Source organism: Planococcus citri, chromosome 3 (genome assembly GCF_950023065.1).
Source record: "Planococcus citri chromosome 3, ihPlaCitr1.1, whole genome shotgun sequence".
NCBI classification, from domain to species: Eukaryota; Metazoa; Arthropoda; class Insecta; order Hemiptera; family Pseudococcidae; genus Planococcus; species Planococcus citri.
In genome coordinates, this window is record NC_088679.1 from 69,438,607 (window position 1) to 69,462,486 (window position 23,880).

Consider the following 23,880-nt stretch of genomic DNA (forward strand, 5'->3'; position numbering starts at 1 on the left):
TTTTCCAAATAATTGGATTCTTTGAAAAAAGCTTGATTTTCATTATTTTCCAATTCGAGAAAAAGTTATTCGATTGGTAGGTAGGTACCTATTTCTCGGCTAAAAAATCATTCATCACTCGAGTCATTAGAAGAATATCGTCGAGAACGATGAAATTATACCGAGAAAGCAGAAAAATAAGCGAGAAGAATTATCTCTCTCTCTGCTTCTTCTAATGAAACGTGTCAACGAGAGAATGAGAAATTTTTCTTATTTATCAACCTCAAGTCAGATAATTAAAAGAATTTTATATGGCATTTCTTTTTTTCCCTCCTATAGTCAGATCGCATTTTGGTAGCTTCTTACAAGGAATTTAATCGTCGCGTACAAACGAGCGAATTCTTCTAATAAAAGGAACGAATCGAGTCGTGAAAAAGAAGTCCGAATTTTTCACCGACCCCTCCCCCATCCGGTGCTACGGACAGTGTTTTTTTGGAAGAAAGACTACGAAAGCAGACGACATTTTCTTTCTTTTGTGGCAAACAATACACAATTTCAGAAAAATTGGATCAATACTATTTCAAAGAGGCCACAGCGAAGTAGCAAATAATACAGAATTTGAGAGAAAATTGAAACCACTATACTCTGAAAGAGACTAGGTAAAGCAAAGTTTTAGGATTTTAGGGCAAGAAATCAGTTTTTCAAAAGTTGTAGAATTATGAAAAAAGAGCTGAAATTCGATAAATTTCATATTTTTCAGCCTCAAAAAGATTTCCACTCTTCGGAGTTCCCTTAGTTACTTATTTTCTTGACAAAACGGCGAACTAGAGAGACAATAAGGAGTTCAATCGAAAAAACTAGACAGCTGCGCTTAGCGCAGCTGTAACAGTGTGCGTAGCTTCTTTAGTTAGGAAGGCACAACGCAATTTTGAAAAAGAAGCACAACAAAATTTCAAAAAAAGGCGCAACTTCGAAAAAAGCACAATGCGACTTCAAAATAATAAGCACAATGCGATTTAGAAAAAAATCACAACGCAAATTTCAAAAATAGAACAAGATTTCGAAAAAAATCAAAATACGATTGAAAAAAAAGCACAAAGCAACTTTGAAAAAAAGCAATTGGGATTTTAAAATCAGAACGCAATGATGATTTTAAAAAAAAGCACAACGCAATTTTGAAAAAAAAGCACAACGCGATTTTGAAAAAAGGCACAACGCGAATTTTAGTAAAAAAAAAGCACAATGCGATTTCCAAAAAAAAGCACAACGCAATTTTGAAAAAAAGCACAATGCGAACATTGAAAAAAGCTCAACGCGAATTCTGAAAAAAGCACAAGGCCAACTTTGAAAAAAAAGCACAATGCGGATTTTGGAAAAAAAGCACAACGCGATTTTGAAAAAAAACATAATTTTGAAAAGAAGCACAACGCGATTTCGGAAAAAAAGCACAACGTAAACTTCGAAAAAAAACACAACGCAAACTTCAAAAAAAAAGCACAACGCAATTTCGGAAAAAAGCACAACGCGGTTTTGAAAAAAAAGCACAATGCGACTTCGAAAAAAAAAACATGATTTTGAAAAAAAAGCACAACATGATTTCGAAAAAAAACACAACGTGAACTTCAAAAAAGAAAAGCACAACGCGATTTCGAAAAAAAAGCACAATGCGAACTTTGAAAAAAAGCTCAACGCGAATTCTGAAAAAAGCACAATGCAGATTTTGAAAAAAAAGCACAACGCGATTTCAGAAAAAAAAGCACAACGCAAACGTCGAAAAAAAAACAACTCGAACGTTGAAAAAAAACAACCTGAACTTCGAAAAAAACAACGCAATTTCAAAAAAAAAAGCACAACGCGATTTTTTTTAAAAAAAAGCACAACGCGATTTCGAAAAAAAGCACCACACAATTTTGGAAAAAAAGCACAACGCGATTTTGAAAAAAAAGCACAACGCGAACTTCGAAAAAAAACAACGCTAATTTTAGGACAAAAAGCACGACGCAAACTTTGAAAAACAGCACAACGCAATTTTTAAAAAAAAGCCCAACGCGAACTTTGAAAAAAAAGCACAACGCGATTTTGAAAAAAAAGCACAACGCGATTTCAGAAAAAAAAGCACAACGCAAACGTCGAAAAAAAAACAACTCGAACGTTGAAAAAAAACAACCTGAACTTCGAAAAAAACAACGCAATTTCAAAAAAAAAAGCACAACGCGATTTTTTTTAAAAAAAAGCACAACGCGATTTCGAAAAAAAGCACCACACAATTTTGGAAAAAAAGCACAACGCGATTTTGAAAAAAAAGCACAACGCGAACTTCGAAAAAAAAACAACGCGAATTTTAGGACAAAAAGCACGACGCAAACTTTGAAAAACAGCACAACGCAATTTTTAAAAAAAAGCCCAACGCGAACTTTGAAAAAAAAGCACAACGCGATTTTGAAAAAAAAGCACAACGTTATCTTGAAAAAAAAGCACCATGCAAATTTGGAAAAAAAGCACAACACGATTTTGAAAAAAAGCACAATGCGAAGTTTGAAAGAAGAAACAACGCGAATTTTAAAAAAGAAAAGCACAACGCGATTTATAAAAAAAAGCACAACGCGAACTTTGAAAAAAAAAGCACAACGCGAATTTTGGAAAGAAGACAAAACGCGATTTTGAAAAAAAGCACAACGCAAACTTCAAAATAAAAAAACACACGCGAACTTCAAAAAAAAAGCACAATGCGATTTCGAAAAAAAGCACCAAGCAATTTTGGAAAAACAGCACAACGCGATTTTGAAAAAAAAGCACAACGCGAACCTCGAAAAAAAAACAACGCGAATTTTAGAAAAAAAAAGCACAACGCGAACTTTAAAAAACAGCACAACGCGAATTTTGGAAAAAAAGCACAACGCAATTTTTAAACAAAAGCGCAACGCGAACTTTGAAAAAAAAGCGCAACGCGATTTTGAAAAAATAGCACAACGTGAACTTTGAAAAAAAAAACAACGCGAATTTTAGAAAATAAAAGCACAACGCGATTTATAAAAAAAAAGAACAAAGCGAACTTTGAAAAAAAGCACAACGCGAACTTCAAAATAAAAAAACACACGCGAACTTTGAAAAAAAAAGCACAACGCGAACTTCAAAAAAAAAGCACAATGCGATTTCGAAAAAAAGCACCAAGCAATTTTGGAAAAAAAGCACAACGCGATTTTGAAAAAAAAGCACAACGCGAACCTCGGAAAAAAAAACAACGCAAATTTTAGAAAAAAAAGCACAACGCGATTTATAAAAAAAAAAGCACAACGTGAATTTTGGAAAAAAGGCAAAACGCGATTTTCAAAAAAAAGCACAAAGCTATTTTGAAAAAAAAGCACAACGCAAACTTCGAAAAAAAAAACACGACGCGAATTTTAGAAAAAAAAGCACAACGTGATTTATAAAAAAAAAGCACAACGCAAACTTTGAAAAAAAGCACACCGCGAATTTTGGAAAAAAGGCACAACGCGATTTTGAAAAAAAAAGCACAACGTTATTTTGAGAAAAAATCCCAACGCGAACTTTGAAAAAAAAGCACAACGCGATTTTGAAAAAAAAGCACAACGTTATCTTGAAAAAAAAGCACAATGCGAAGTTTGAAAAAAAAAACACCACACAATTTCAGAAAAAAAGGACAAAGCTAAACTTCAAAAAAAAACAACGCGAATTTTAGGAAAAAAAAGAACAACGCAATTTATAAAAAAAAGCGCAACGCAAACATTGAAAAAAAGCACAACGCGAATTTTGGAAAAAAGGCACGACGCGATTTTGAAAAAAAAGCACAACGTTATTTTGAAAAAAAAGCACAACGCGATTTTGAAAAAAAAGCACAACGCGATTTCGAAAAAAAAGCACCACACCATTTCAGAAAAAAAAGCACAACGCAATTTCAGAAAAAAAAGCACAACGCAAACTTCAAAATAAAAAAACAACGCGAATTTTGGAAAAAAAGCACAACGGGATTTGGAAAAAAAGCACAACGGGATTTCGAAAAAAAGCACAACGCTAACTTCAAAAAAAAAAAAAACAACGCGAATTTTAGGGAAAAAAAGCACAACGCGATTTCAAAAAAAAACAACTCGATTTTCAAAAAAAAAAGCACAACGCGATCTTCGAAAAAAAAACACGAACGCGAATTTTGGAAAAAAAAACACCACGCGATTTCGAAAAAAAGCACAACGCGATTTTAAAAAAAAAACTCTATTTTGAAAAAAAAAAGCACAACACGATTTTGAAAAAAAAAGCACAACGCGATTCCGAATACACTATGCTATTCTGAAAGCTCCAGAGCACAACGCGATATATCAGGAAAGCTTAAGCACTGCAGTACTGAGAGAGTGGGAGAACCTCTTGGGAGCACAGCAAAATCACAAATGACTGGAGGATTTTGATTCAGAAAGGGTAACCACCTGCTTTCAGCGTCTACGTGTGCAAATGAAACACCTGCAGGTGTTTCACAAATGGCTGGTGGGTTTTGATTCAGAAAGGGTAACCACCTGCTTTCGGCATCTAGGTACTGACTGTGTGTAAATGAAACACCTGCAGGTGTTCTAAAATTGAACAATGGAAAAGATAACACTGTAGATAAGAATATTTTAGGACCCCTGCAGTGTTACATTTTAAAACCGATGTTGGCTTCGCTTTTGATACCTTTCTCATTGTTCAATTTTGAAAATTTAAAGTTTAGCTCCACGTGGAGCCCCAACATGCTCTTCAAAATTAAATTTTTACCACCCGTTGTGTTCTCTCAATTCAATAAAAACCGGCAGATAAGCGAACACAAAGGGAAAGGCCATATCAAAAGGAAAGCCGACAAAAGCGAAGCCCACTTTAAATTTCCAAAATTGAACAATGAGAAAGGTATCAAAAGCGGCGCCGACAGTCAGTAAAATTTTAAATTTCTAAATTTATGTAACACCACAGGGGTGATTTTTCGGAAATTAAACAATGGAAAATGTTCTTACAACCCCATGCGGTGTTACATAAATTTGGAAATTTAACTGACTGTCGGCGCCGCTTTTGATACCTTTCTCATTGTTCAATTTTGAAAATTTAAAGTCGGCTTCGCTTTTGTCGGCTTCGCTTTTGATATGGCCCTTTTCCCTTTTTTATTGTTTTTTTGGTACAAATTTTCGTAATTAATTGCAATTACTCAAGAAGCTAATTGAGTAATTGCAATTATAATTACGACATTCCCTTCCTCAAGTTAAGCCTCACCTACGTATGAAAGATTTAAAAAAATCGGCCCATTCCTCTAAGAGAACATTCGAGCCAAAGAATTTTTCAACTTTCGGAACGAAACCAATAGTGTGCTACGCACACTAATAAACGGATACTCGAACTCGGGGACCTAGAATTAGTAAAAATCGACATGTCACATCATTTTTTAAAATTTTTCAAACCTTTTTTTCCAAATCAGGATGGTTAGAAGGGCTCCCGAGCGGTCAATTCAAAAAATGAGAGAATTTTCGAACTCAGCACCTTCGAAAACCTAACAAACGATATATCACACGATATTCCCAATTTTTTGATATTTTGACCATGTTCAAAAGGAGAGGGGAGGAGAGGCTCAGAGAAGTCTGATCAAAAAAAAACCAAAATTAGAACTCCGAGATTTGAAATTGGTTACAATTGATGTGTCACTTCATTAAAAAAATTGTTACGAAATTTCATTCGAATTAAATGTTTTCATTATCCTCTTCCCCAACCCCTTCATTCCTCAGACAGAAGTGTTGAGGTCCATAATTGATAAGTGAAATGACACACTGATTGTTACTAACTTGGACACGCCGAGTTCCAATATCGACTTATTTTTTCGACCCGACTCTCCTCCTCCCTTCCATATGCCTTTAAACAAGGTAAAAAGACCAAAAAATCGAAAAATAGGAGTGACGTGTTGCTATTGTTTAGGTTTTCGAACACGCTCAGTGAGAATATCCCAGTATTTTTCGGATACGCATCCTCAGTGCACCAGAAAAATTTTGAATTTTGATCAAAATCCGTGGTAGTGACAGACACTGTTTAAAACCAGTGGTAGTGAAAGACATTGTTTATAACCAGTGGTAGTGACAGACACTGTTTAAAACCAGTGGTAGTGACAGACACTGTTTAAAACCAGTGGTTGTGACAGACACTGTTTAAAACCAGTGTTTGTCACAGACACTCTTTAATACCAGTGGTAGTGACAGACACTGTTTAAAACCAGTGGCAGTCACAGATACTGTTTAAAACCAGTGATAGTGAGTTAGTGACAGACACTGTTTAAAACCAGTCGTAGTGACAGACACTGTTTAAAACCAGTGTTTGTGACAGACACTGTTTAAAACAAGTGGTAGTGATAGGCACTGTTTAAAACCAGTGTTTGTGACAGACAGTGTTTAAAACCATTGGTTGTGACAGACACTGTTTAAAACCAGTGGTTGTGACAGACACTGTTTAAAAACAGTGTTTGTGACAGACGCTGTTTAAAAACAGTGTTTGTGACAGACACTGTTTAAAACCAGGGTTTGTGACAGACGCTGTTTAAAACCAGGGTTTGTGACAGACAGTGTTTAAAACCAGTGGTAGTGACAGACACTGTTTAAAATCAGTGTTTGTGACAGACACTGTTTAAAACCAGTGTTTGTGACAGACACTGTTTGAAACAAGTGGTAGTGATAGGCCCTGTTTAAAACCAGTGTTTGTGAGAGACACTGTTTAAAACCCAGGCCCGTAGCCAGAATCTGGGTGTAGCTGGGGCGAAGGAAACAGAGCTGTGGGACCGAAACGATCCCGAAACCAGAACCGATTGAATCCCGATTCAAATCCGATCCCAAAACCAATCCCGAAACCGAAACCGTTATTTTTCTTGATCCCAAAACCGAAAAAATCCCGAAACCGATATAATTTTGAACCCAAAACAATCCCGAAACCGAAACGATTTTGTTTCGGTTTCGGGATTACAATTTTCGCCTTTTTTCCGCGATTTTATTATGAAAAATGGTCATTTTACATCATTTATTGTAAATCATTCAGATTAAAATAAAAATTACTCGACGAATTCAGCAAAACATGCACTTAAAACGTTGAAATAATCACTCCATTGGATTTTTCACGTCAAAACCTCCGATTTTTTGGACCCCTGCAAGGTCTATTAGTGAATTTAGGCTTAAAATTGGTTGAAATGAAAATCCCGAAACTGAAACCGATTCAACCCGGAACCGAAACAAATTTTTCAATCCCAAAACGAATCCCGAAACCGAAATGAAAATTTGAATAACAAATCCCGAAACGAATTCAAACCCAAAATGAAAAAATTTCAATCCCAAAACCGAAATCCAATCCCGAAATCGTTTCGGTCCCACAGCTCTGGAAGGAAATATCAGCTGGGGCAGCACTTTTTGAGGCTCGAACATCTGTGAAACATACCCCCCCCCCCTTTAACCCCCCTCAACCAACCGTTATTTCAAACCAATTTTTTAAAAAAATGAACAGAATGAGTGTGTATATTGCAGAAAAAGATTATACATAATATGTGTAATGCTGGGGTTGAGTCTAATACAGCTGTAATCTGCGCGATTTACTGTGAAACTCTTGTAATAATTCTTTGGCTGTGACTGTTTCTGTTTAAATTTTGTCAGGAGATAAAATAGTCAAATTTGACTCGCGTCCAAACAACATTAAAAAAATATATCATTTAAATTTTTAGAGAAATGTTAAGCCAAAAAACGCACTTTTCACCTGAAAAAACTTTACTTCTTGAAACAAACTTTTGCCCTCACTCAGGGCTCGTACTTCGTCACTTTTCAAGAAACTAAGTTACTAAATTGGGTTACTTTTTCGATAAGTAGCTTTGGTTTTCCAAATTATTATTTTTTTTTGCATTTATCTTGATGAGAAAAAAATGCTAGTAATATCCATAAGTGAATAATTTGAGAAAGTTGACCTACTTATACATACACTTTTATCGCCAAAAATAGCTCAAAATTTCACCTTTTGTCAACATTTTCAAAAATATCCTCGTTTCTTGCCAAAAATTGTTACTTTTTGGTAAAAAAAATTCAAGAAATATCCATTTCCCTTTCTAAAAATTACCTAATAATTCCCCTTTTTTGCTTGAAAAAAATGTCAATGACCAAAATGTCTCCCATTTTCAACCGAAGGTTGCGAAAAAAATAATCATTTTTTTGGCCTATGATTGCCAAAAATTTGTGGTTTTCCTCAAAAATAGTCAATCTTGCTTTTTGCTAAGATTGTCAAAATTCTCGGTTTTTCGCAAAAAATTATAAAAATTTTCATTCTTTCTTAAAAATTGTCCATAAGTCTTCCCTATTACTGAAAATTTTAGCTTTTTCGAAGTGTAAAAGTCTCAATTTTTTATGTAAAATTGCCATAAATTGCACAAAGTGAAAGTCTCACTTTTCAAAAAAAAATTGCAAAAAGATGTACTGGATTTCTAATCCTCACAAATTACTAATTTTTACTCAAATTATCAAATTTTTGATTTAAAATTTAGTGAACGCATCGAGCGAGCCATCGAGCTATTCGCACTTGACAGCAAAGTAGTCGCCATCTAGCGGTGGAAACAGAACTACAACGAAACTAGGATATAATTTTTCGTTACATGTATTCTTATGGGAGATTTGCGATTTTCAAAAATTAATTAAAAATCGTGTAATTATCGTAGGAGTGTAATTTTTACTTCAAATGAATGTTTAATTCTTCTACTTTTTGAGAAAATTTATTACAATCTCTTAAACATGGTTTTTCTTGCAAAAAAATTGCACCGCATTTACAACGTATTTGCATTGTTTATTGTATCCTGAAATGCTGAAAAACATAGGAAGTGCAAAGCAATTTTTTCACAAGAAAAACAATGTTTAAGAAATTATAATAAATTTTCTCAAAAAGTAGAAGAATTAAACATTCATTTGATGTAAAAATTACACTCCTACAATAATTACACGATTTTTAATTAATTTTTGAAAATCGCAAATCTCCCATAAGAATACATGTAATGAAAAATGTTATCCTAGTTTCATTGCTCGTAGCAGCGCGTAGCAGCGCTATCTATTGGGACTGTCAACTGCGAATCAAATGCAATTCATGCTAGTGTAGCCATTTCATGAACATAACCATAATTTTACATTGTTGAGTTTTTGGTTTTTTGCACTTCCTAATTTTTTTTTATGATTTTGCTGGTAGGGGCAAACGTATTTTTTTTTTGATTTTGCTACCTGGGGCAAACAGCCTTTCTAGCCGGGGCATTGCCCCGGCTGCCCCTACGCTGGCTACGGGCCTGTTAAAACCATTGGTTGTGACAGATACTGTTTAAAATCAGTGTTTGTGACAGACACTGTTTAAAACCAGTGTTAGTGACAGACACTGTTTAAAACCAGTGGTTGTGACAGACACTGTTTAAAACCAGTGTTTGTCACAGACACTCTTTAATACCAGTGGTAGTGACAGACACTGTTTAAAACCAGTGGCAGTCACAGATACTGTTTAAAACCAGTGATAGTGACAGACACTGTTTAAAACCAGTCGTAGTGACAGACACTGTTTAAAACCAGTGTTTGTGACAGAAACTGTTTAAAACAAGTGGTAGTGATAGGCACTGTTTAAAACCAGTGTTTGTGACAGACAGTGTTTAAAACCAGTGGTTGTGACAGACACTGTTTAAAACCAGTGGTTGTGACAGACACTGTTTAAAACCAGTGGTTGTGACAGACACTGTTTAAAACCAGTGGTTGTGACAGACACTCCTTAAAACCAGCGTTAGTGACAGACACTGTTTAAAACCAGTGGCAGTCACAGATACTTTTTAAAACCAGTGGTAGTGACAGACACTGTTTAAAACCAGTGTTTGTGACAGAGACTGTTTAAAACCAGTGTTTGTGACAGACACCATTTAAAACAAGTGGTAGTGATAGGCACTGTTTAAAACCAGTGTTTGTGACAGACACTGTTTAAAACCAGTGTTTGTTACAGACACTGTTTAAAAACAATGTTTGTGACAGGCGCTGTTTAAAACCAGGGTTTGTGACAGACATTGTTTAAAACCAGTTGTAGTGACAGACACTGTTTAAAATCAGTGTTTGTGACAGACACTGTTTAAAACCAGTGGTAGTGGCAGACACTGTTTAAAATCAGTGTTTGTGACAGACACTGTTTAAAATCAGTGTTTGTGACAGACACTGTTTAAAATCAGTGTTTGTGACAGACACTGTTTAATATCAGTGTTTGTGACAGACACTGTTTAAAATCAGTGTTTGTGACAGACACTGTTTAAAACCATTGGTTGTGACACTCACTGTTTAAAACCAGTGGTTGTGACAGACACTCTTTAAAACCAGTGTTAGTGACAGACACTGTTTATAACCAGTGTTTGTTACAGACACTGTTTAAAAACAATGTTTGTGACAGGCGCTGTTTAAAACCAGGGTTTGTGACAGACACTGTTTAAAACCAGTTGTAGTGACAGACACTACACTGTTTAAAACCAGTGTTTGTGACAGACACTGTTTAAAACCAGTGGTAGTGACAGACACTGTTTAAAACTAGTGGCAGTCACAGATACTGTTTAAAACCAGTGTTTGTGACAGACACTGTTTAAAACCAGTGTTTGTGACAGATACTGTTTAAAACCAGTGTTTGTGACAGACACTGTTTAAAACCATTGGTTGTGACAGATACTGTTTAAAATCAGTGTTTGTGACAGACACTGTTTAAAACCAGTGTTAGTGACAGACACTGTTTATAACCAGTGTTTGTTACAGACACTGTTTAAAAACAATGTTTGTGACAGGCGCTGTTTAAAAACAGGGTATCTGACAGACACTGTTTAAAACCAGTTGTAGTGACAGACACTGTTTAAAATCAGTGTTTGTGACAGACACTGTTTAAAATCAGTGTTTGTGACAGACACTGTTTAAAACCAGTGGTTGTTACAGACACTGTTTAAAACCAGTGGTTGTTACAGACACTGTTTAAAACCAGTGGTTGTGACAGACACTGTTTAAAACCAGTGGTTGTGACAGACACTGTTTAAAACCAGTGGTTGTGACAGACACTGTTTAAAACCAGTGTTAGTGACAGACACTGTTTATAACCAGTGTTTGTTACAGACACTGTTTAAAAACAATGTTTGTGACAGGCGCTGTTTAAAACCAGGGTTTGTGACAGACACTGTTTAAAACCAGTTGTAGTTACAGACACTACACTGTTTAAAACCAGTGTTTGTGACAGACACTGTTTAAAACCAGTGGTAGTGACAGACACTGTTTAAAACTAGTGGCAGTCACAGATACTGTTTAAAACCAGTGTTTGTGACAGACACTGTTTAAAACCAGTGTTTGTGACAGATACTGTTTAAAACCAGTGGTAGTGACAGACACTGTTTAAAACCAGTGTTTGTGAGAGACACTGATCGCTATCATTGGACCTGTAACCTGACTCTCGGCAAAAGGGGTAGTTTTTTTTTCAACAACTGTTGAACTGAAATGGCGCATTAAATTTTCTGGAGGAGTTGAGTTCAAATATGAAATTACTTTTTGGATAATACCTCTCCGTACCCCCTATTTTTTAAATTTTGGTCCAATTTGGAACCTCTAACCCCCTTTCTCTTTTCCCTCGAGGTGTTGAATTCCATTTTGATGATCATCATTATCATTTCCACGCAGCCAATTTTCAAACGGGATCTTTGCCCTTTCTGGATAGTACAAGTGACCTCAGTTTCGAGTCAAAATTTTCAAAAAAATGTAAAAATGAAGCAGCATATCGATTTTTACTAATTTTAAGACGCTGAGTTCGAATACTGACTCATTTTCTCAGCCTCCCCCTCTCCCATGCTTTTAAATATGGTCAAAATACCTAAAAATTGAAAAAGACTTGTGACGTATCGTTTGTTAGGTTTTCGAGGATGCTGAATTCGAATGTCTACTTACTTTTTGGATACACCCTCTCAGAGCCGCCCCACCCCCAATCACATAATTTTCGGGGGAAAAATCAAAAAATTATGAAAGTATGGTGTAACTAGTCGGTTTATTCTTCAAATCTAATCGTGATTAGATTTGAAAAATGAACCATTTTAATCATTGAACAATAGTTCAATTTAAACTACCTTATTTTCAGGTAGGTATTCGACGTTTAAAAAATAATATCTCATCTATCAAATTCTATATTTTTAATCAACTCAAAGACATCAAGAATCGCCTAACCACCTTGCAGAAAACCCCAAAGAATATACACTGAACACCTCGTCTCGTACACGTAATGCAGTCACATAAACCGCGTATCGTGTAAAAAAGTCGTAAATTGGAATGATAATTTCACCTCTAGAGCGACATTAAAACGCGAAATAAAGATTATTCCTTATCATCTCGTCTTTAGCTGAGCTGCTTCTCGTTCTCGTATTCCCAATACACGAGAGCAACTCGAGAACTGAGAAAACTTCAAGGTTCGACCCGTATTCGTATAGCAGCACATAAGCCCTCGCGAAAGTAAAAATTACACCCACGCTGTAGTAAAATAAGTATATAAGAACAAAAGACCAACGCAATTACCTTCATCGAAAGCTTTCGATGGTAATTTTTGCATAAACTTTCCGCTTAAAAGCGTCAATTAAGCCGCGTCTTTCGGTCCGTCTGTCGATGTCGTATCACTTGATGAAAAATTAACCTCTTGTCAATGTTAATCTGACGCTTTGACCGAACGAGCGAGCACCCGAAAGTGGTGAAACCACCCCCTTTATTTCTGGTTTCCCACCGAGCAGTATTTGGGCAACACTGCCTAATGGGGTGAGGGAGTTTCAGCCCTTTTTTTCTGACAACACTGCTCGAGTACGCCATGCGGTCTACGACGGTGTACGTAGACGTAGGTAAAATGAAGCATTGCATTCAGTATCGTACGTACGTAAGAAAAACGCGGAATGCCCGATATAGATTTTTTTCGTCGCGAGTACGTTAAGTTACGGTTACATCGAGCTCCTCGAGCAACGGATTACGACCAATGCAGCTTGTAATCGAAATACACTGATATCACATTATCAGTCAGTTCGCAGGTGTACGAATTTCCGCAGCTTTTGGACAAACTAGGTCGATACAGCGTTCGAATTATTTCGATTTTGCGATTCCTCGAATCGTATACGAGGTCGTAGGATCGTATCGATAGATTTTCGTGCGATCGAAAAATGACAACGAGGTGTATTTCGATCGACATCAGAACACAGATATTTGTAAAAACTTCCAGATAATGTGAGTAAACGCAAATAAATTCACGTATATTATTTTGCATTAAAAAAGGTGACCTAGGATTAATTTTTTTACCCCCTTGGAAAAACACAAACGTGTTTATTTCTCCTTCGTCGTCATTCGTGAAAAAAATTGGCTCGAAGGTGAGATTTTACGCTGGTAATAAATTCCTAAACCTCGAATGGCTTTTTATTGAAATTTTTCAGACTGAAAAAAATTCTCGAAATTTCATTACTTCGCACGTGTTGTCTGCAATTAAAATTGCATAAATTTAACAATTTTTTCAAAAATTTATAAAATTCCATTGTTTAGTATTTTTTTCCCGCTCAACGCTTCGTTAAACCGTCTCGAAAAAACCACTCTAAAAAAAATTGCATAAAAAACACCAAATCGTTCTTGACCCTATACGACGAATTCATTAACAGTAGGTACGCAAAATGGAGTAGAAAATTCGAAATAATTCGAGCATTCGTCGAGATATTATTATAATTTGACGAAAGAAAAACGAGGAGAAAAAAACCGCGCGAGAAAATTACAGCTAAAAGTTCGCGAAAGGTGAATAAATTCTCGAGAAAATTCCATCTACTCGTACCATATAAAAGCAGCGTGTAAAAATTTGAATTTTACTCGTGTTTTTCATTTTTTTTTCACGCGTCGAGACGCGATATTATTCGTTACGAGCATTGAAATGGTGTTTTTCAAATCTTGTTCAACAGCTCCGAGTTATACTACGAGTGTAATTTACATTTTATCGCGACTTGGCTGGAATATTTTTACACGAGATACTCGTAGGTAGGTAACCTAAGGTGAGAATCGAGTATAGAAATTTTCGCGATGAGAGTATATGCGACGTTTTGTCAATTATTCGCTTCATCGAGGGAGTTAATTAAGTAAAATTATATAAGAAGCTTTGTTTTCGTCAAAGCGAACATAATAAAGATACAATACGCGAGCAAGTAGTAGGTAGAGACGAAGACGAGAACAAGGACAAAGTCAAAGGTACCCGTATTTTGTACTTATAAAACAAAGGTGATTAAAAGTCGAAACGTTACTCGATGGTTTTCTCGCAAAGTAAACAAATTTGTGTAGCGAAATTAAAATTATTAATCTTCGTTTTAATAAAAGAAAATAAATTACTTTCTTTCGACGAGTAGATATAAAATTTCGCTGAATTTAAACAACGAACGACGACCACGCGCAAAAAAAAGGCGAAAGTTGAACGTTTATAGCTCGAATTTCATCAAAATTGCTACGTTTCCTTTTTCTCTCGAACTGAACCTCTTCTGTCGAAAGAAAGAGGCGAAAAAAAAGAATCAATTTTCGAGTTATTTTCGCGAATAAAACTCGTTTTTAATACAATTATCAAAAAACAAACGCGACTACGTTGTAGTTATCTCGAAGGAAATTCTGAAATTTGAAATCTTGACCCGCCAGCGATTCAGAGATGAGAGTTTTCTCTTTTTTTTCTTTGTCAAAATTCAATTACATATTCGAGGACAAAATAATTTCGGCGAATTTTTTTATACCCATCTTATGTAGAACTGGTGGTGGTTGCGAAAGACGTTTTTTTTTTCTTTTTTTTGGTAGAATAAGAACGAGATTTCTTTTTATGGTGTCGCAATTTTCGTGGCTGAGAGTTAATGAAATTACCTCCTATTAAATCTGCGAAATGATTTTCTCGTCTGGTAAGACGCGTAAAAATAAGAATGAAACGAAAACGCGATTTAAATTTATAAGTCGACCCGACAGTCGAAGGGAATAAATTTTTAACCGAGTACAGATCATCAACTAACTAACGCGAAAGTTCGAATGAGAATTTCGTGGAAATCGTCGCTCGAGCTCTCGAGTTTTACGCGTACAATTTCATAAATCGTGAAAATGGTATCTAATTTTTTAAATTGAATCGTTCGCCAAACGACCTTCGAACGAATGAGAATTTCCAGGAAATCGTCGCCAACATCGGAAGGCAGTTGATGAGATACAGTAATATACTCGGCGGATAAAATCGATAATCTGTTCGCGAATATTATATGTACGAACAACGTTTGCAAAACATCATTTTATAATCCATTGTGTAAATAAAATGGGGGAGGAAAAAGTCATCAGCAACATGGAACCGAATCACGAACAAGCTGCTTTAAAAGAACAAATCTGCAGCAGTAATAAAGTTCACCAGTCATTTTCATGGCTCGAACGAATTTTCACTCACATGATTAATATTTAATAATTTGAAAAAATGTAATATTCTTTTTCGCTAATGTTGATAATTTGAATTATTTTCCTTGCAATTTAAAAAGAATCGTTCGCGAACGATTCGTTAAAACGTGATTTAGTTCATAGAACAACTGGTACCTAACTACCTATCAAAGAAAAATTGATGATTCACACGAAAAAAAAAGAATTTCTGAGCTCAAAATGATTTTTGGATCATCTGAAGAAATTTACTCATGAATATGAACGAAATAATTCGTACCGTAGGTACGAATCATTCGCACAGACAACTCAATAAATGATTTCCCCTCCTACTTTCGTTCATGAATCGTTCGCGAATGATTCGATTATAATGACTTGAACATTTAATGTCATTTGAAGTAGAATGTAGTCAGAAACTCAGAATTTCACATTGCATGAGAAAAAATTACTGGTAGTTAAAAATAAATAAGTACATCATTATTCGTGAACGAAGCAATTTGATCAAGAATGATCAATCATTCGTTCATTTTTGAATCACTTTTTTAAAAAAAAGCCCCGGTTACTTGAAAAAAATTCCATTAATTACCTACTTGAATCGTTCACGAATGATTCGCATTGTTCGCGAACGATAGATCATTACATTTTCGGTGTGGGAGGGGCGGACGTGATGTCAAAAATAATTTCATAATTCGGAATTTTCATTTTTCCAAATGTTCAAAGCCTTATAAGGTGGACGAGTGAACCTTTTTTTTCAATTTTTACAAAAGAAGATAATTATTGATTCAAAAATTGTACCAAAAGAAAAAAGTATCATCAGGTCTGACAGACACCTTGGAATGAGGGAAGAAAGTTTAAGAAGACTCAACTGATCTTTTAAAATTACTGTACAGAGTTTTGAAATATGTACAATATGCATTTTACTCTTCTGAGCCCATTTTCTGAAATTACTTTAAACAGCCAAAAAAAACTAAAGGAGAGGGAAAAAATCAAAAATTTTAAAAATTTCTGTATTTGATAATTATTATAATGCAGGGAACTTGACTTACCTACTGAATTCGTTTTGAAGTTACATTGCCCACAATTGAAAAGTAGGGTCGAAAGACGAGATAAAATCCAAAATATTCATAATTTCTGCGAATTCAAAAATGAAAAAAGTTCACAATTCGAGTGCTTATTTTTGATATCAATCTGTTTTTTGAATTTGAATCTTTCGGTGTCCATTCATTCTCCTAACTTTTTTTCAAAATTGAGAGCATGGGAAAATACGATAAGAGATTTAATTCGAAAAATTATTTGATATTCGAACTTGGCTCTCGGTTCATCCAAATGTCACCACTTCGCACCTCATTTTCGCAATTTTTTGATTTTTTCAAAACGAGAGGGTAGGAGGGGCAGTGAGAGTAGCTACCTATTTGAACTCAACACTATAAAAAAACACGAAAAAAATTTGAGGCACATAAGTATTTTCAGTTTTATGATATTTTGACAATATCACTGAGGCACTGTATAAGTGATCAGGGGGGGGGGGGGGGTCGAGGAGGTTATACATTGAAAAAAAAAACAATATTCGAACTCAGAACCTTCAAACTAGCAAAAACCATAAATATGCTACATTTTCACTTGACTTTTACTTTTTTGTTCAAGAGAAGGAGGGGGAGGAGAGAATTTTACCAAAATTGAAATAAAGTTTTGAGATCCAATTTTCAAAAATGATAGATATTTTTAAAAAAAGTAAATAGATGTATTTTTTCGCATTTCAAAGTCATTTTAATGTTAATATACAACCTGCAACTTTTTCATTTTTGATTTGAATTGATATGCGATAAGACTCCTTTCAAAATACTTAGGTATAGTAACCTAACTTTTAAATTGTGAAGTGGATATGTTCTTGGACATCGGATTAGAAAAAACTGTCATTTCAAATGTAATTTTCGTTTCATTTTTCTTTCAGATATGAATTTAATTATTTCAAACCTGATTATTCTTCATTCAGGTGTCATGTCATCTCAATTTATAATGTAATTTTAGAAATATTTTTTCATTTTTGTTCGTGTTTTAAAACTTTTGTCAATTTTTTTCACTTTTTCAACAAATTTACGTTTGTTTGTCAGTTTTAATTTTTTTTAGTCCCCGCCCCTACCCCACGAGCTAACCACCCCCCCCCACAATGGATCAAAGCCCCCCCAAAATCAGTTTACCGCTGAACCGCGTATTACTAACAAATAAAGTTTTTCGTCAAAAACTCCTGAAATATTGAATTTTGAGTAAAATGAGCTCAGTGATCATTCCATCTCCTCTCCAATACCTATCAAATGAGCTATCGACCAACTCCCTAGAGATGAAGAAAACCGAAAATAGGGGCAACATAAGTGGATTTTCACCTTGATTCCGCTTTATTCTTCATATTTCATATTTCAGCCTTAATCTCACTGGTTTCTTTTTTAAAGGAATTTTTCCAGAATGACTAACTCAAACGTGCATTCATTTAAAAAAAATAATAAATACTGCTCTAAAAATTACCATCACAGGGTGTCCACACATGTTCGGAAATGATTTTCCCTGACTTTTCTAGGTTTTTCAGACCAATTTTTCCAATTTTCCAGAACGTATATCAACGTAACTCAACTTCAACTTGTGTTCTCAATCTTAAACGTTCGTATTTTATATACGAGTAACCAGATGCGAATCGAACGAAAGGGGCAGGGGGTGGTTTAGTCATTTTGCCAATAAAAATGTAATTTTTGGACAAAAATAAAGTTTTTAACGAACTGAGCTCAATCAATGGTATCAAAATTTTAAAAAAGGGAGTGATTCTGTTTTTAAAAAACATAAATTATTGTAATAATAATTCGTTTTTTTCTGGTTTGTATTTTTGTAATTTTTCGATTCAATTATTCTATTTTCTAAAGTTTTGAAAGAGCATGTTAAATGGTGCGAGCGACCCGAGGGCAAAAGCTTTGAAAAATATACGATTTTTTTTAATGTCAACATTTTTCAAATTTAATGAATAATTTTTTTTAAATTCTAGGGTTCGTACTAATTTTTTCCGAAAAAAAGTGACTTAAGTAACCTAAAAAGCTCAAAAAAGTATAGGTAACCAAAAAGTAACCAAGAAACTGACAAAACATGGGCAATACATTTTAATGCAGAAAAAAAAATCACCAAAAAAACCAGAACTTTTTGTTTTTAATCAAAATCGAAAAATGAAACTCGATAGAAACTTGTTTAATTTCAGCAAAAAGCAGGGCACTTTGGCAATTACTTCTAAAATAGTCATTTTCCCAATTTTTTCCGAAAAAAGTATAAACTACAAATATTTTGCAACTTTTTGATTGAAAAAAAAAACGGTTTTTCTGATAATTTTGGGCCAAAAATTCAGAATTTTTGCGATTAATAAAATACGAGACTTTTGACAATTTCAGCAAAAGAAAAGTTTTTTTTAGCAATTTCTGGCGAAAAAACAACACATTAGAAATATTATTGGAAAAGAGTGAGAGTTTTCGGATGCAAAAAACAATACAATTTTTAGCAATTTTTCGCAAAAACGAAAAAAATTCTTGACAATTCAGGCTAAAAGCGAGACTTTTTTTGCTATTTTTGACAGAAAATGAGACTTCAACAATAATTTCATTAAAAGACAAGACTTCTTAGCCATTTTTAACAAAAAAGCGAAACATTTTAGCAAATTTGCGAAAAAGCGAGATTTTCTAATGATACCTACTCATAACTCATTAAGTTGACAAAATGCAAGACTTCAACAATTTTTAGAAAAAAGCAAGACTTTTTGGGAATTTGGTAATTTTCGGCAAGGTACAATTTTTCATGATGAGAAATGGAAAAATCTGTTCGAAATAACCTTTGTAATAGTAGGGATAGGAATAACTAGGTTTAGGTGGAATTATGGTAATAACATCGAGGGAACCATTTAAGAATCATTCCTTAGAGAAGGAATAATTTCCTCTTCCGAACTAGCTCAATATTATACGGAGAGTAACCACCCTTCCTAGCCACACTATTCATTTAAATCATGAAGAATGTAAAGAATATACTCGGATGAACATTTCATGTCCCAAAAGTCGATGTATTGCATGAAATATTACAGCTATGTAAATACTTTACAAGTAACGTATGGTATTTATTCGATAAGGTGCAACTTAATGATACAAACTAACTAGACAATGCTCCTGCGTACAAGTAAGTTTGGTTGCATATTCTAAAGTTTCGAATTATTACATTCGTCTAGGATAAAGATATCTAAGAGAGACACTAAAATAAAATAGGAATGTCTGATAAAGTTACGCCCTTCATCGTGCTACCTAAGTCCATGGTTCACACTAAATCCCCATCTCCACAGGCAGATATTTTTGATTAACATTAATTAGGTGGTTAATCTAAAGAGAGTATGATCGGGGTAAAATCCCATTATAAAATGTACGCATTAATCTACTCACCTGTGGGTCCCCTAATACTAGGCCCGAGCGTAGATTCTAGTTTTAGAAACACTTTTGTAGGGTTGCCACTTCTCCCAGTCCGGATTCTGGTGAAGGGTCCAAGGAATGAAAAGTATATAATTACTCCCCATCAGGGGTTACGTTAAGCATTTGAAATAAATTTGTATTAACCACCGAAGGTGGAAAGAAATAATTAAAGAACTAGCACGACACATTCTATGTTAAACTGAGTAAGGACAAAGACGAGACCTTGCCATCGCGAGTAGCAGAAATCAAGTAAGGAGGCGAGCTCGACGTTCTCAGAGAGACACCTCGAGTTCGCGAGTCGTCTGTGACGTCATATATGTAGTTCACACATATTCAATTACTATTGGCGTAGGTAGAGAGATGCCCAGGGGGATCGTATGATCGAAAGATCTAGAAGAACCAAAATAAGATGACCTTCATGAGGTACATCTTCGAATTATTGCTTATGCAATAAGTACTACATGGACTACCTATGGCAGTCAGGGCATATTTCCCCATTATACCTTTCACAAAATTACTTGACATTTGAGTAAAAAATGCTGTAAATTCCAAAATTCCCAAACTTTTCCAGACCGACCAAATTCCCTGCCTTTTCCGGGTTTTCCAGGCTTGTGGACACCCTGTATCAAAGTTTTAAAAAAATGAATTAATATTTTTCCAATTTTATTTAAAAAATGAAAAATTTACCAAAAGATTTTCAGAAAATGTGTTGAAAAAAAAAAAACGAAGAGAAACTCGTTCGTTTTGAATTCGTCGCCTGAGAAACTGCCATGGCTTGTCGAATCACACTATGGGAATCGGGACACCTTGTATACCGAAAACCAACCTTTCAGTTGCACCTACGTAACTATTCGTAGTTGAAGCCGAAAACAGCGCATTGCTAAGTTGCTATCGAACAAATGAATGAGACAATACCCTAGGAATAATAAATATTTTGCAGATTTATTATTAGATTTATGTATAGATGGCAAAGTATGCGCGGTTAGATTTTCTATACCCTAAATCGAGTTAATAGCAATGCGAAATAATTAATATAAACTCAGAAACGTCACTGGTGATAAGTGTTATACGTATACGTTTAAGATTGTATTTGTTGAAACGAATTGCTACAGATATACAACAAAAGGTTCAACTTAATTAAACGCTCGAAGAGGTTTTAACACTTTGACATACTCGTAGTAGACTTCTGTGTATGTTCAATGTTATACTAGGTAGGTAGCATATAGAAACATTAGAATTGTAAGGAAAATCCGTTGTGGGAGCCGTTAATCTTGAAATTTTAATAATATTTCGCACAAAAAGGTCGGCAATCTTTACACTATTAAAGCTCGTTAAAATTCTCGTATCTGATGCGGCGGCGTTTACGAGTACGAGTACATAAACGTACTGTATCGTACACTAACGTAGGTAAGCTACACTAGGTGTTTGTTTGATTTGCAGATTACCTATTTGTTCAAATGTTCAAGGAACGTTTGTATAGGTAGAGGTACGTCTACGTAGAAACGAAACGAACCAAGTCAGTGATATATTCGTTCGCGTATTCGGCAAAAGCGAGTTTTCTAAATAATGTAACCTTTTTTCTTTTTTTTCGCCTTTTGAGAGAAGCGCATTAGAGTACCTACTTTCGAGACTTTTTTCTGTACGCGATGCGTTTTGCCAGGCTAACAAGCGTAGCGTAATTGCCACCGTGATGAATGCTTTGGGAATTGTTATTATTTTTTCGAGTGCTCTTTTCTAAAAAGTACAAATATTAAAATTTTCAAGAGTTTGCTAAACGAAAATAGAACGTTTTGTGTATGGAAAAAGAATTCAAGTTTTGTGTTTCGATTCATACAATGTACTTACCTATAATACAGAGTTTCCTAATTTGTATGAAATGGGCGCATTTGGGCGCATTTGGGCGCGCACTGAGGGTGATATTTAGGTTATTTATACTGTGTGTGAGGATGATGATAGAATTTAAACTCGATGGCAACACTGCTTATAGGATTTTAATTTTTCAAAAAGCACATGAAAGAGGTTCTCTCGTGTTTGTGAATGTTTTCGAGTTTTCGTTTACCTAGCTTTCTTTTTTTCATCTCTATCTTTTTATTGGAAAGCACGAGTATAAATTTGGTTCGTATGGCTTTATTGATTCTTTTCTTTCTCATTGTTAGTTTGTATTCATCAAATGATAAAATTCATCTACTTGAGCGAAATCATGTAAGCTCTCAAAAATTCGTACTTTGATAGGTGAAAACACAATGTTTTTTATGTTGGGAGTTCGATTTTTTTGGTTTTAAAATTTTAGAATTTAAATGATGATTTTTTTTTTTTTAGAAATTCCAAGTTTGAAAAAAAGCAAACTGGCTCGAACGAACTGAGGGCAAAAGCTTTCGAAAATTCATAATTTGAGTTTTTCACTCATTAAATAATTAAATATGCTAAATTATGCCAAAATCTCAATTGAATTACCTATTCCGAAAATTTATTTCAATTTTTTGCGTTATTTTCCCGGACTCTTTTTAAGACTAAGGTATTCCATACTTGAGTAACAAAATTCGGAAATTCTTAGCTTTAAAATTTCATCGAAAAAATAGCTAAAAATCATAAGTATAAAAAATTAAAACTTGAAAAAAAATTAATAAAAACTCAAACTTAGAATTTTTATCCTCGTTTCTCAGCCATATTTTTCTTTTTTTGCTAGCAATTTTTATAAGTCATAAGTGCAATTACTTACTAATAGATCTAAATTTCGCATTAATTCAATTTTGGTCACAATTCGACTGTGCTTCTCCATTTTGTAATTTGAAATGAGCTCGAAAAATGAATTCTTGAATTGCTTTAACTAGGCATCTAAATTATGCTAGATTTTTTTATTCCATAGCGACACATTTCCAGAAGTTGGATTGAACGGAAGGGAAGGGAAGAGAATGGAAGGGAAAATTGGGAAGATGCTCGTGCCAAACTTTCTGGGTTCATTTCTAGAGACCGATTAAATTATTTTAAGCAAATCTGTTGGCAGAGTCTTCACGAGAATTAACACTTGAGATTCAAAATCTGTAACAAAAATTGGAAACATAGAGGTCACTTTTTATCGTAAAAGTTTAGTACTGAACTTTCAAATTTTGAATACTGATTTACGAATCTCAAGTTAATTCTCGTTAAAACTCTGCAAACAGATTGCTTCAAATAATTTAACCGGTCTCTTGAAATTTCTCAGGAGGATTTGGGAAGATTTAAATCGCCAAAAAAGTTGAATCTGAAATTAGGTATTTGAAGGGAGTTTTATCAAGTCAAAAATGAAAAAGTTTCAGTTTATCATTTCGAAATGATTTCAAAATGCAAAAAAAATACTTTTAGAAAAGACATTCTTTTACTTTTTTTAAAAACATTATTTTTGAAAATGGGATTTCAAAACTTTCAATTTTGGTAAAATCCTCAACCCTCCTCCCCTGTAAAAAAAAAAAGAAGTAAAAGTGAATGGGACATGTGGCATATGGTTTTGGCTAGTTTGAAGGTCCTGAGTCTCAATATTTCTTTCTCGATTGTGTCCCAAACATGCTCAAATGCCAAAAAATTGAAAATGACACGTGACACGTCATTTTGTAAGGTTTCAAAACCAACGAATTTGTATATTCGCGTATCTTATTAGATTCGACGAGACTTCCCTAATGTCTCAGCAGACTGCAGCTCTCAATTTTCAAAAGAAACAAAAAAATCAAAAAATTATAGAAATGTGGTGTGACGAGTCGATTTTTGTTAATCAGAGGTAGCTCAATTCGAATATTCATTCAACGCCACAGAATCCTTCCTCGCCAGTCTTAAGCTTTCTTCAAAATGGAAAAGCAATTTCAGCTACCCAATTGAAAAACTGAGGGTCCTACAAGGGCTCAAGTTGTTCAAAATAGCACAAAAATTAGAAGGGCAATCAGACATATTTCGAGATCCAATTTTAATGTTAAGTTTAAGTATTAGGAAAAGCAGTATAGGTA

At 34.5% G+C, this 23,880-nt stretch overlaps 1 protein-coding gene across 1 annotated transcript in view; it reads right to left on the minus strand.

The window, feature by feature from the left end:
• Window positions 1-23,880, minus strand: part of LOC135838591 (NADH-cytochrome b5 reductase-like) — a 280,351-nt gene that overhangs the window by 232,332 nt on the left and 24,139 nt on the right. The gene's annotated exons all lie outside the window — the stretch shown is intronic.